We start from the raw sequence: 13,104 nt of genomic DNA on the forward strand, positions 1-13,104 counted from the left end.
GGGTTAGTGTGAGCGTACAGGTTAGGAATAGGGGACGGGTGAGGGTCAGGCTTCGGGGAAGGGTTAGGGTTAAGGTTCGGGCTAGGGTTAGGGTTAGGATTAGGGGACGGTTTAGGTTCCAGGTGAGTGTCCGACAACGCTTTAGGGGGAGCGTGCGTGTGAGGGCGCGGGTTACTGTGAGCGTACGGGTTAGGATTAGGGGACGGGTGAGGGTCAGGCTTCGGGGAAGGGTTAGGGTTAGGGTTCGGGCTAGGGTTAGGGTTAGGGGACGGGGACGGTTTAGGGTCCAGGTGAGGGTCCGACAACGCTTTAGGGGGAGCGTGCGTGTGAGGGCGTGGGTTAGCGTTAGCGTACGGGTTAGGATTAGGGGATCGGTGAGGGTCAGGCTTCGGGGAAGGTTTAGGGATAGGGTTCGGGTTAGGGTTACGGTTAGGGGACGGGGACGGTTTAGGGTCCAGGTGAGGGTCCGACAACGCTTTAGGGGGAGCGTGCGTTTGAGGGCGCGGGTTAGTGTTAGCGTACAGGTTAGGAATAGGGGACGGGTGAGGGTCAGGCTTCGGGGAAGGGTTAGGGTTAAGGTTCGGGCTAGGGTTAGGGTTAGGGGACGGGGACGGTTTAGGGTCCAGGTGAGGGTCCGACAACGCTTTAGGGGGATCGTGCGTGTGAGGGCGCGTGTTAGTGTGAGACTACGGGTTAGGATTATGGGACGGGTGAGGGTCAGGCTTTGGGGAAGGGTTAGGGTTATGGTTCGGGCTAGGGTTAGGGTTAGGGGACGGGGACGGTTTAGGGTCCAGGTGAGGGTCCGACAACGCTTTAGGGGGAGCGTGCGTGTGAGGGCGCGGGTTAGTGTTAGCGTACGGGTTAGGATTAAGGGACGGGTGAGGGTCAGGCTTCGGGGAAGAGTTAGGGTTAGGGTTCGGGCTAGGGTTAGGGTTAGGGGACGGGGACGGTTTAGGGTCCAGGTGAGGGTCCGACAACGCTTTAAGGGGAGCGTGCGTGTGAGGGCGCTGGTTAGTGTGAGCGTACGGGTTAGGATTAGGGGACGGGTGAGGGTCAGGCTTCGGGGAAGGGTTAGGGTTAGGGTTCGGGCTAGGGTTAGGGTTAGGGGACGGGGACAGTTTAGGGTCCAGGTGAGGGTCCGACAACGCTTTAGGGGGAGCGTGCGTGTGAGGGCGCGGGTTAGTGTGAGCCTACGGGTTAGGATTAGGGGACGGGTGAGGGTCAGGCTTCGGGGAAGGGTTAGGGTTAGGGTTCGGGCTAGGGTTAGGTTTAGGGGACGGGGACGGTTTAGGGTCCAGGTGAGGGTCCGACAACGCTTTAGGGGGAGCGTGCGTGTGAGGGCGTGGCTTAGTGTGAGCCTACGGGTTAGGATTAGGGGACGGGTGAGGGTCAGGCTTCGGGAAAGGGTTAGGGTTAGGGTTCAGGCTAGGGTTAGGGTTAGGGGACGGGGACGGTTTAGGGTCCAGGTGAGGGTCCGACAACGCTTTAGGGGGAGCGTGCGTGTGAGGGCGCGGGTTAGTGTGAGCCTACGGGTTAGGATTAGGGGACGGGTGAGGGTCAGGCTTCGGGGAAGGGTTAGGGTTAGGGTTCGGGTTAGGGTTAGGGTTAGGGGACGGGGACGGTTTAGGGTCCAGGTGAGGGTCCGACAACGCTTTAGGGGGAGCGTGCGTGTGAGGGCGCGGGTTAGTGTTAGCGTACAGATTAGGATTAGGGGACGGGTGAGCGTCAGGCTTCGGGGAAGGGTTAGGGTTAAGGTTCGGGCTAGGGTTAGGGTTAGGGGACGGGGACGGTTTAGGGTCCAGGTGAGGGTCCGACAACGCTTTAGGGGGAGCGTGCGTGTGAGGGCGTGGCTTAGTGTGAGCCTACGGGTTAGATTTAGGGGACGGGTGAGGGTCAGGCTTCGGGGAAGGGTTAGGGTTAGGGTTCAGGCTAGGGTTAGGGTTAGGGGACGGGGACGGTTTAGGGTCCAGGTGAGGGTCCGACAACGCTTTAGGGGGAGCGTGCGTGTGAGGGCGCGGGTTAGCGTTAGCGTACGGGTTAGGATTAGGGGACGGGTGAGGGTCAGGCTTCGGGGTAGGGTTAGGGTTAGGGTTCGGGTTAGGGTTAGGGTTAGGGGACGGGGACGGTTTAGGGTCCAGGTGAGGGTCCGACAACGCTTTAGGGGGAGCGTGCGTGTGAGGGAGCGGGTTAGTGTTAGCGTACAGGTTAGGAATAGGGGAAGGGTGAGTGTCAGGCTTCGGGGAAGGGTTAGGGTTAAGGTTCGGGCTAGGGTTAGGGTTAGCGGACGGGGACGGTTTAGGGTCCAGGTGAGGGTCCGACAACGCTTTAGGGGGAGCGTGCGTGTGAGGGCGCGTGTTAGTGTGAGACTACGGGTTAGGATTAGGGGACGGGTGAGTGTCAGGCTTTGGGGAAGGGTTAGGGTTATGGTTCGGGCTAGGGTTAGGGTTAGGGGACGGGGACGGTTTAGGGTCCAGGTGAGTGTCCGACAACGCTTTAGGGGTAGCGTGCGTGTGAGGGCGCGGGTTAGTGTTAGCGTACTGGTTAGGATTAGGGGACGGGTGAGGGTCAGGCTTCGGAGAAGGGTTAGGGTTAGGGTTCGGGCTAGGGTTAGGGTTAGGGGACGGGGACGGTTTAGGGTCCAGGTGAGGGTCCGACAACGCTTTAGGGGGAGCGTGCGTGTGAGGGCGCGGGTTAGTGTTAGCGTAAGGGTTAGGATGAGGGGAAGGGTGAGGGTCAGGCTTCGGGGAAGGGTTAGGGTTAGGGTTCGGGCTAGGGTTAGGGTTAGGGGACGGGGACGGTTTAGGGTCCAGGTGAGGGTCCGACAACGCTTTAGGGGGAGCGTGCGTGTGAGGGCGTGGCTTAGTGTGAGCCTACGGGTTAGGATTAGGGGACGGGTGAGGGTCAGGCTTCGGGGAAGGGTTAGGGTTAGGGTTCAGGCTAGGGTTAGGGTTAGGGGACGGGGACGGTTTAGGGTCCAGGTGAGGGTCCGACAACGCTTTAGGGGGAGCGTGCGTGTGAGGGCGCGGGTTAGTGTGAGCCTACGGGTTAGGATTAGGGGACGGGTGAGGGTCAGGCTTCGGGGAAGGGTTAGGTTTAGGGTTAGGGCTAGGGTTAGGTTTAGGGGACGGGGACGGTTTAGGGTCCAGGTGAGGGTCCGACAACGCTTTAGGGGGAGCGTGCGTGTGAGGGCGCGGGTTAGTGTGAGCGGACGGGTTAGGATTAGGGGACGGGTGAGGGTCAGGCTTCGGGAAAGGGTTAGGGTTAGGGTTCGGGCTAGGGTTAGGGTTAGGGGACGGGGACGGTTTAGGGTCCAGGTGAGGGTCTGACAACGCTTTAGGGGGAGCGTGCGTGTGAGGGCGTGGCTTAGTGTGAGCCTACGGGTTAGGATTAGGGGACGGGTGAGTGTCAGGCTTCGGGGAAGGGTTAGGGTTAGGGTTCAGGCTAGGGTTAGGGTTAGGGGACGGGGACGGTTTAGGGTCCAGGTGAGGGTCCGACAACGCTTTAGGGGGTGCGTGCGTGTGAGGGCGCGGGTTAGCGTTAGCGTAGGGGTTAGGATTAGGGGACGGGTGAGGGTCAGGCTTCGCGGTAGGGTTAGGGTTAGGGTTCGGGTTAGGGTTAGGGTTAGGGGACGGGGACGGTTTAGGGTCCAGGTGAGGGTCCGACAACGCTTTAGGGGGAGCGTGCGTGTGAGGGCGCGGGTTAGTGTTAGCGTACAGGTTAGGAATAGGGGACGGGTGAGGGTCAGGCTTCGGGGAAGGGTTAGGGTTAAGGTTCGGGCTAGTGTTAGGGTTAGCGGACGGGGACGGTTTAGGGTCCAGTTGAGGGTCCGACAACGCTTTAGGGGGAGCGTGCATGTGAGGGCGTGGCTTAGTGTGAGCCTACGGGTTAGGATTAGGGCACGGGTGAGGGTCAGGCTTCGGGGAAGGGTTAGGGTTAGGGTTCAGGCTAGGGTTAGGGTTAGGGGACGGGGACGGTTTAGGGTCCAGGTGAGGGTCCGACAACGCTTTAGGGGGAGCGTGCGTGTGAGGGCGCGGGTTAGTGTGAGCCTACGGGTTAGGATTAGGGGACGGGTGAGGGTCAGGCTTCGGGGAAGGGTTAGGGTTAGGGTTCGGGCTAGGGTTAGGGTTAGGGGACGGGGACGGTTTAGGGTCCAGGTGAGGGTCCGACAACGCTTTAGGGGGAGCGTGCGTGTGAGGGCGCGGGTTAGTGTGAGCGGACGGGTTAGGATTAGGGGACGGTTGAGGGTCAGGCTTCGGGAAAGGGTTAGGTTTAGGGTTCGGGCTAGGGTTAGGGTTAGGGGACGGGGACGGTTTAGGGTCCAGGTGAGGGTCCGACAACACTTTAGGGGGAGCGTGCGTGTGAGGGCGTGGGTGAGTGTTAGCCTACGGGTTAGGAATAGGGGACGGGTGAGGGTCAGGCTTCGGGGAAGTGTTAGGGTTAGGGTTCGGGCTAGGGTTAGGGTTAGGGGACGGGGACGGTTTAGGGTCCAGGTGAGGGTCCGACAACGCTTTAGGGGGAGCGTGCGTGTGAGGGCGTGGCTTAGTGTTAGCGTACGGGTTAGGATTAGGGGACGGGTGAGGGTCAGGCTTCGGGGAAGGGTTAGGGTTAGGGTTCGGGCTAGGGTTAGGGTTAGGGGACGGGGACGGTTTAGGGTCCAGGTGAGGGTCCGACAACGCTTTAGGGGGAGCGTGCGTGTGAGGGCGCAGGTTAGTGTGAGCCTACGGGTTAGGATTACGGGACGGGTGAGGGTCAGGCTTCGGGGAAGGGTTAGGGTTAGGGTTCAGGCTAGGGTTAGGGTTAGGGGACGGGGACGGTTTAGGGTCCAGGTGAGGGTCCGACAACGCTTTAGGGGGAGCGTGCGTGTGAGGGCGTGGCTTAGTGTGAGCCTACGGGTTAGGATTAGGGGACGGGTGAGGGTCAGGCTTCGGGGAAGGGTTAGGGTTAGGGTTCGGGCTAGGGTTAGGGTTAGGGGACGGGGACGGTTTAGGGTCCAGGTGAGGGTCCGACAACGCTTTAGGGGGAGCGTGCGTGTGAGGGCGCGGGTTAGTGTTAGCGTACAGATTAGGATTAGGGGACGGGTGAGCGTCAGGCTTCGGGGAAGGGTTAGGGTTAAGGTTCGGGCTAGGGTTAGGTTTAGGGGACGGGGACGGTTTAGGGTCCAGGTGAGGGTCCGACAACGCTTTAGGGGGAGCGTGCGTGTGAGGGCGCGGGTTAGTGTGAGCCTACGGGTTAGGATTAGGGGACGGGTGAGGGTCAGGCTTCGGGGAAGGGTTAGGGTTAGGGTCGGGTTAGGGTTAGGGTTAGGGGATGGGGACGGTTTAGGGTCCAGGTGAGGGTCCGAGAACGCTTTAGGGGGAGCGTGCGTGTGAGAGCGTGGCTTAGTGTGAGCCTACGGGTTAGGATTAGGGGACGGGTGAGGGTCAGGCTTCGGGGAAGGGTTAGGGTTAGGGTTCGGGCTAGGGTTAGGGTTAGGGGACGGGGACGGTTTAGGGTCCAGGTGAGGGTCCGACAACGCTTTAGGGGGAGCGTGCGTGTGAAGGCGCGGGTTAGTGTGAGCCTACGGGTTAGGATTAGGGGACGGGTGAGTGTCAGGCTTCGGGGAAGGGTTAGGGTTAGGGTTCGGGCTAGGGTTAGGGTTAGGGGACGGGGACGGTTTAGGGTCCAGGTGAGGGTCCGAAACACTTTAGGGGGAGCGTGTGTGTGAGGGCGCGGGTTAGTGTTAGCCTACGGGTTAGGAATAGGGGACGGGTGAGGGTCAGGCTTCGGGGAAGGGTTAGGGTTAGGGTTCGGGCTAGGGTTAGGGTTAGGGGACGGGGACGGTTTAGGGTCCAGGTGAGGGTCCGACAACGCTTTAGGGGGAGCGTGCGTGTGAGGGCGTGGCTTAGTGTGAGCCTACAGGTTAGGATTAGGGGACGGGTGAGAGTCAGGCTTCGGGGAAGGGTTAGGGTTAGGGTTCAGGCTAGGGTTAGGGTTAGGGGACGGGGACGGTTTAGTGTCCAGGTGAGGGTCCGACAACGCTTTAGGGGGAGCGTGCGTGTGAGGGCGCGGGTTAGTGTGAGCCTACAGGTTAGGATTAGGGGACAGTTGAGAGTCAGGCTTCGGGGAAGGGTTAGGGTTAGGGTTCGGGTTAGGGTTAGGATTAGGGGACGGGGACGGTTTAGGGTCCAGGTGAGGGTCCGACAACGCTTTAGGGGGAGCGTGCCTGTGAGGGCGCGGGTTAGTGTGAGCATACGGGTTAGGATTAGGGAACGGGTGAGGGTCAGTCTTCGGGGAAGGGTTAGGGTTAGGGTTCGGGCTAGGGTTATGGTTAGGGGACGGGGACGGTTTAGGGTCCAGGTGAGGGTCCGACAACGCTTTAGGGGGAGCGTGCCTGTGAGGGCGCGGGTTAGTGTGAGCGTACGGGTTAGGATTAGGGGACGGGTGAGGGTCAGGCTTCGGGGAAGGGTTAGGGTTAGGGTTCGGGCTAGGGTTATGGTTAGGGGACGGGGACGGTTTAGGGTCCAGGTGAGGGTCCGACAACGCTTTAGGGGGAGCGTGCGTGTGAGGGCGCGGGTTAGTGTGAGCCTACGGGTTAGGATTAGGGGACGGGTGAGGGTCAGGCTTCGGGAAAGGGTTAGGGTTAGGGTTCGGGCTAGGGTTAGGGTTAGGGGACGGGGACGGTTTAGGGTCCAGGTGAGGGTCCGACAACACTTTAGGGGGAGCGTGCGTGTGAGGGCGCGGGTTAGTGTTAGCCTACGGGTTAGGAATAGGGGACGGGTGAGGGTCAGGCTTCGGGGAAGGGTTAGGGTTAGGGTTCGGGCTAGGGTTAGGGTTAGGGGACGGGGACGGTTTAGGGTCCAGGTGAGGGTTCGACAACGCTTTAGGGGGAGCGTGCGTGTGAGGCCGTGGCTTAGTGTTAGCGTACGGGTTAGGATTAGGGGACGGGTGAGGGTCAGGCTTCGCGGAAGGGTTAGGTTTAGGGTTCGGGCTAGGGTTAGGGTTAGGGGACGGGGACGGTTTAGGGTCCAGGTGAGGGTCCGACAACGCTTTAGGGGGAGCGTGCGTGTGAGGGCGCGGGTTAGTGTGAGCCTACGGGTTAGGATTAGGGGACGGGTGAGGGTCAGGCTTCGGGGAAGGGTTAGGGTTAGGGTTCGGGCTAGGGTTAGGGTTAGGGGACGGGGACGGTTTAGGGTCCAGGTGAGGGTCCGACAACGCTTTATGGGGAGCGTGCGTGTGAGGGCGTGGCTTAGTGTGAGCCTACGGGTTAGGATTAGGGGACGGGTGAGGGTCAGGCTTCGGGGAAGGGTTAGGGTTAGGGTTCAGGCTAGGTTTAGGGTTAGGGGACGGGGACGGTTTAGGGTCCAGGTGAGGGTCCGACAACGCTTTAGGGGGAGCGTGCGTGTGAGGGCGCGGGTTAGTGTGAGCCTACAGGTTAGGATTAGGGTACAGTTGAGGGTCAGGCTTCGGGGAAGGGTTAGGGTTAGGGTTCGGGTTAGGGTTAGGGTTAGGGGACGGGGACGGTTTAGGGTCCAGGTGAGGGTCCGACAACGCTTTAGGGGGAGCGTGCCTGTGAGGGCGCGGGTTAGTGTGAGCGTACGGGTTAGGATTAGGGGACGGGTGAGGGTCAGGCTTCGGGGAAGGGTTAGGGTTAGGGTTCGGGCTAGGGTTAGGGTTAGGGGACGGGGACGGTTTAGGGTCCAGGTGAGGGTCCGACAACGCTTTAGGGGGAGCGTGCGTGTGAGGGCGCGGCTTAGTGTGAGCGTACGGGTTAGGATTAGGGGACGGGTGAGGGTCAGGCTTCGGGGAAGGGTTAGGGTTAGGGTTCGGGCTAGGGTTAGGGTTAGGGGACGGGGACGGTTTAGGGTCCAGGTGAGGGTCCGACAACGCTTTAGGGGGAGCGTGCGTGTGAGGGCGCGGGTTAGTGTGAGCCTACGGGTTAGGATTAAGGGACGGGTGAGGGTCAGGCTTCGGGGAAGGGTTAGGGTTAGGGTTCGGGCTAGGGTTAGGGTTAGGGGACGGGGACGGTTTAGGGTCCAGGTGAGGGTCCCACAACGCTTTAGGGGGAGCGTGCGTGTGAGGGCACGTGTTAGTGTGAGCCTACGGTTTAGGATTAGGGGACGGGTGAGGGTCAGGCTTCGGGGAAGTGTTAGGGTTAGGGTTCGGGCTAGGGTTAGGGTTAGGGGACGGGGACGGTTTAGGGTCCAGGTGAGGGTCCGACAACACTTTAGGGGGAGCGTGCGTGTGAGGGCGCTGGTTAGAGTGAGCCTACGGGTTAGGATTAGGGGACGGGTGAGGGTCAGGCTTCGGGGAAGGGTTAGGGTTAGGGTTCGGGCTAGGGTTAGAGTTACGGGACGGGGACGGTTTAGGGTCCAGGTGAGGGTCCGACAACACTTTAGGGGGAGCGTGCGTGTGATGGCGCGGGTTAGTGTTAGCGTACGGGTTAGGATTAGGGGACGGGTGAGGGTCAGGCTTCGCGGAAGGGTTAGGTTTAGGGTTCGGGCTAGGGTTAAGGTTAGGGGACGGGGACGGTTTAGGGTCCAGGTGAGGGTCCGACAACGCTTTAGGGGGAGCGTGCGTGTGAGGGCGCGGGTTAGTGTGAGCCTACGGGTTAGGATTAGGGGACGGGTGAGGGTCAGGCTTCGGGGAAGGGTTAGGGTTAGGGTTCGGGCTAGGGTTAGGGTTAGGGGACGGGGACGGTTTAGGGTCCAGGTGAGGGTCCGACAACGCTTCAGCGGGAGCGTGCGTGTGAGGGCGTGGGTTAGTGTGAGCCTACGGGTTAGGATTAGGGGACGGGTGAGGGTCAGCCTTCGGGGAAGGATTAGGGTTAGGGTTCGGGCTAGGGTTAGGGTTAGGGGACGGGGACGGTTTAGGGTCCAGGTGAGGGTCCGACAACGCTTTAGGGGGAGCGTGCGTGTGAGGGTGCGGGTTAGAGTGAGCCTACGGGTTAGGATTAGGGGACGGGTGAGGGTTAGGCTTCGGGGAAGGGTTAGGGTTAGGGTTCGGGCTAGGGTTAGGGTTAGGGGACGGGGACGGTTTAGGGTCCAGGTGAGGGTCCGACAACGCTTTAGGGGGAGCGTGCGTGTAAGGGCGCGGGTTAGTGTTAGCGTACGGTTTAGGATTAGGGGACGGGTGAGGGTCAGGCTTCGGGGAAGGGTTAGGGTTAGGGTTCGGGCTAGGGTTAGGGTTAGGGGACGGGGACGGTTTAGGGTCCAGGTGAGGGTCCGACAACGCTTTAGGGGGAGCACGCCTGTGAGGGCGCGGGTTAGTGTGAGCGTACGGGTTAGGATTAGGGGACGGGTGAGGGTCAGCCTTCGGGGAAGGGTTAGGGTTAGGGTTCGGGCTAGGGTTATGGTTAGGGGACGGGGACGCTTTAGGGTCCAGGTGAGGGTCCGACAACGCTTTAGGGGGAGCGTGCGTGTGAGGGCGCGGGTTAGTGTGAGCCTACGGGTTAGGATTAAGGGACGGGTGAGGGTCAGGCTTCGGGGAAGGGTTAGGGTTAGGGTTCGGGCTAGGGTTAGGGTTAGGGGACGGGGACGGTTTAGGGTCCATGTGAGGGTCCCACAACGCTTTAGGGGGAGCGTGCGTGTGAGGGCGCGGCTTAGTGTGAGCCTACGGGTTAGGATTAGGGGACGGGTGAGGGTGAGGCTTCAGGGAAGGGTTAGGGTTAGGGTTCGGGCTAGGGTTAGGGTTAGGGGACGGGGACGGTTTAGGGTCCAGGTGAGGGTCCGACAACACTTTAGGGGGAGCGTGCGGGTGATGGCGCGGGTTAGTGTTAGCGTACGGGTTAGGATTAGGGGACGGGTTAGGGTTAGGCTTCGGGGAAGGGTTAGGGTTAGGGTTCGGGCTAGGGTTAGGGTTAGGGGACGGGGACGGTTTAGGGTCCAGGTGAGGGTCCGACAACGCTTTAGGGGGAGCGTGCGTGTGAGGGCGCGGGTTAGTGTGAGCCTACGGGTTAGGATTAGGGGACGGGTGAGGGTCAGGCTTCGGGGAAGGTTTAGGGTGAGGGTTCAGGCTAGGGTTAGGGTTAGGGGACGGGGACGGTTTAGGGTCCAGGTGAGGGTCCGACAACGCTTTAGGGGGAGCATGCGTGTGAGGGCGCGGGTTAGTGTGAGCCTACAGGTTAGGATTAGGGGACGGGTGAGGGTCAGGCTTCGGGGAAGGGTTAGGGTTAGGGTTCGGGTTAGGGTTAGGGTTAGGGGATGGGGACGGTTTAGGGTCCAGGTGAGGGTCCGACAACGCTTTAGGGGGAGCGTGCCTGTGAGGTCGCGGGTTAGTGTGAGCGTACGGGTTAGGATTAGGGGACGGGTGAGGGTCAGGCTTCGGGGAAGGGTTAGGGTTAGGGTTCGGGCTAGGGTTAGGGTTAGGGGACGGGGACGGTTTAGGGTCCAGGTGAGGGCCCGACAACGCTTTAGGAGGAGCGTGCGTGTGAGGGCGTGGGTTAGTGTGAGCCTACGGGTTAGGATTAGGGGACGGGTGAGGGTCAGGCTTCGGGGAAGGGTTAGGGTTAGGGTTCGGGCTAGGGTTAGGGTTAGGGGACGGGGACGGTTTAGGGTCCAGGTGAGGGTCCGACAACGCTTTAGGGGGAGCGTGCGTGTGAGGGCGCGGGTTAGTGTGAGCCTACGGGTTAGGATTAAGGGACGGGTGAGGGTCAGGCTTCGGGGAAGGGTTAGGGTTAGGGTTCGGGCTAGGGTTAGGGTTAGGGGACGGGGACGGTTTAGGGTCCAGGTGAGGGTCCCACAACGCTTTAGGGGGAACGTGCGTGTGAGGGCACGTGTTAGTGTGAGCCTACGGTTTAGGATTAGGGGACGGGTGAGGGTCAGGCTTCGGGGAAGTGTTAGGGTTAGGGTTCGGGCTAGGGTTAGGGTTAGGGGACGGGGACGGTTTAGGGTCCAGGTGAGGGTCCGACAACACTTTAGGGGGAGCGTGCGTGTGAGGGCGTGGGTTAGTGTGAGCGTACAGGTTAGGAATAGGGGACGGGTGAGGGTCAGGCTTCGGGGAAGGGTTAGGGTTAAGGTTCGGGCTAGGGTTAGGGTTAGGATTAGGGGACGGTTTAGGTTCCAGGTGAGTGTCCGACAACGCTTTAGGGGGAGCGTGCGTGTGAGGGCGCGGGTTACTGTGAGCGTACGGGTTAGGATTAGGGGACGGGTGAGGGTCAGGCTTCGGGGAAGGGTTAGGGTTAGGGTTCGGGCTAGGGTTAGGGTTAGGGGACGGGGACGGTTTAGGGTCCAGGTGAGGGTCCGACAACGCTTTAGGGGGAGCGTGCGTGTGAGGGCGTGGGTTAGCGTTAGCGTACGGGTTAGGATTAGGGGATCGGTGAGGGTCAGGCTTCGGGGAAGGTTTAGGGATAGGGTTCGGGTTAGGGTTACGGTTAGGGGACGGGGACGGTTTAGGGTCCAGGTGAGGGTCCGACAACGCTTTAGGGGGAGCGTGCGTTTGAGGGCGCGGGTTAGTGTTAGCGTACAGGTTAGGAATAGGGGACGGGTGAGGGTCAGGCTTCGGGGAAGGGTTAGGGTTAAGGTTCGGGCTAGGGTTAGGGTTAGGGGACGGGGACGGTTTAGGGTCCAGGTGAGGGTCCGACAACGCTTTAGGGGGATCGTGCGTGTGAGGGCGCGTGTTAGTGTGAGACTACGGGTTAGGATTATGGGACGGGTGAGGGTCAGGCTTTGGGGAAGGGTTAGGGTTATGGTTCGGGCTAGGGTTAGGGTTAGGGGACGGGGACGGTTTAGGGTCCAGGTGAGGGTCCGACAACGCTTTAGGGGGAGCGTGCGTGTGAGGGCGCGGGTTAGTGTTAGCGTACGGGTTAGGATTAAGGGACGGGTGAGGGTCAGGCTTCGGGGAAGAGTTAGGGTTAGGGTTCGGGCTAGGGTTAGGGTTAGGGGACGGGGACGGTTTAGGGTCCAGGTGAGGGTCCGACAACGCTTTAAGGGGAGCGTGCGTGTGAGGGCGCTGGTTAGTGTGAGCGTACGGGTTAGGATTAGGGGACGGGTGAGGGTCAGGCTTCGGGGAAGGGTTAGGGTTAGGGTTCGGGCTAGGGTTAGGGTTAGGGGACGGGGACAGTTTAGGGTCCAGGTGAGGGTCCGACAACGCTTTAGGGGGAGCGTGCGTGTGAGGGCGCGGGTTAGTGTGAGCCTACGGGTTAGGATTAGGGGACGGGTGAGGGTCAGGCTTCGGGGAAGGGTTAGGGTTAGGGTTCGGGCTAGGGTTAGGTTTAGGGGACGGGGACGGTTTAGGGTCCAGGTGAGGGTCCGACAACGCTTTAGGGGGAGCGTGCGTGTGAGGGCGTGGCTTAGTGTGAGCCTACGGGTTAGGATTAGGGGACGGGTGAGGGTCAGGCTTCGGGAAAGGGTTAGGGTTAGGGTTCAGGCTAGGGTTAGGGTTAGGGGACGGGGACGGTTTAGGGTCCAGGTGAGGGTCCGACAACGCTTTAGGGGGAGCGTGCGTGTGAGGGCGCGGGTTAGTGTGAGCCTACGGGTTAGGATTAGGGGACGGGTGAGGGTCAGGCTTCGGGGAAGGGTTAGGGTTAGGGTTCGGGTTAGGGTTAGGGTTAGGGGACGGGGACGGTTTAGGGTCCAGGTGAGGGTCCGACAACGCTTTAGGGGGAGCGTGCGTGTGAGGGCGCGGGTTAGTGTTAGCGTACAGATTAGGATTAGGGGACGGGTGAGCGTCAGGCTTCGGGGAAGGGTTAGGGTTAAGGTTCGGGCTAGGGTTAGGGTTAGGGGACGGGGACGGTTTAGGGTCCAGGTGAGGGTCCGACAACGCTTTAGGGGGAGCGTGCGTGTGAGGGCGTGGCTTAGTGTGAGCCTACGGGTTAGATTTAGGGGACGGGTGAGGGTCAGGCTTCGGGGAAGGGTTAGGGTTAGGGTTCAGGCTAGGGTTAGGGTTAGGGGACGGGGACGGTTTAGGGTCCAGGTGAGGGTCCGACAACGCTTTAGGGGGAGCGTGCGTGTGAGGGCGCGGGTTAGCGTTAGCGTACGGGTTAGGATTAGGGGACGGGTGAGGGTCAGGCTTCGGGGTAGGGTTAGGGTTAGGGTTCGGGTTAGGGTTAGGGTTAGGGGACGGGGACGGTTTAGGGTCCAGGTGAGGGTCCGACAACGCTTTAGGGGGAGCGTGCGTGTGAGGGAGCGG

The sequence above is a fragment of the Lagenorhynchus albirostris genome, chromosome 18 (assembly GCF_949774975.1).
Source record: "Lagenorhynchus albirostris chromosome 18, mLagAlb1.1, whole genome shotgun sequence".
Taxonomy (NCBI): domain Eukaryota; kingdom Metazoa; phylum Chordata; class Mammalia; order Artiodactyla; family Delphinidae; genus Lagenorhynchus; species Lagenorhynchus albirostris.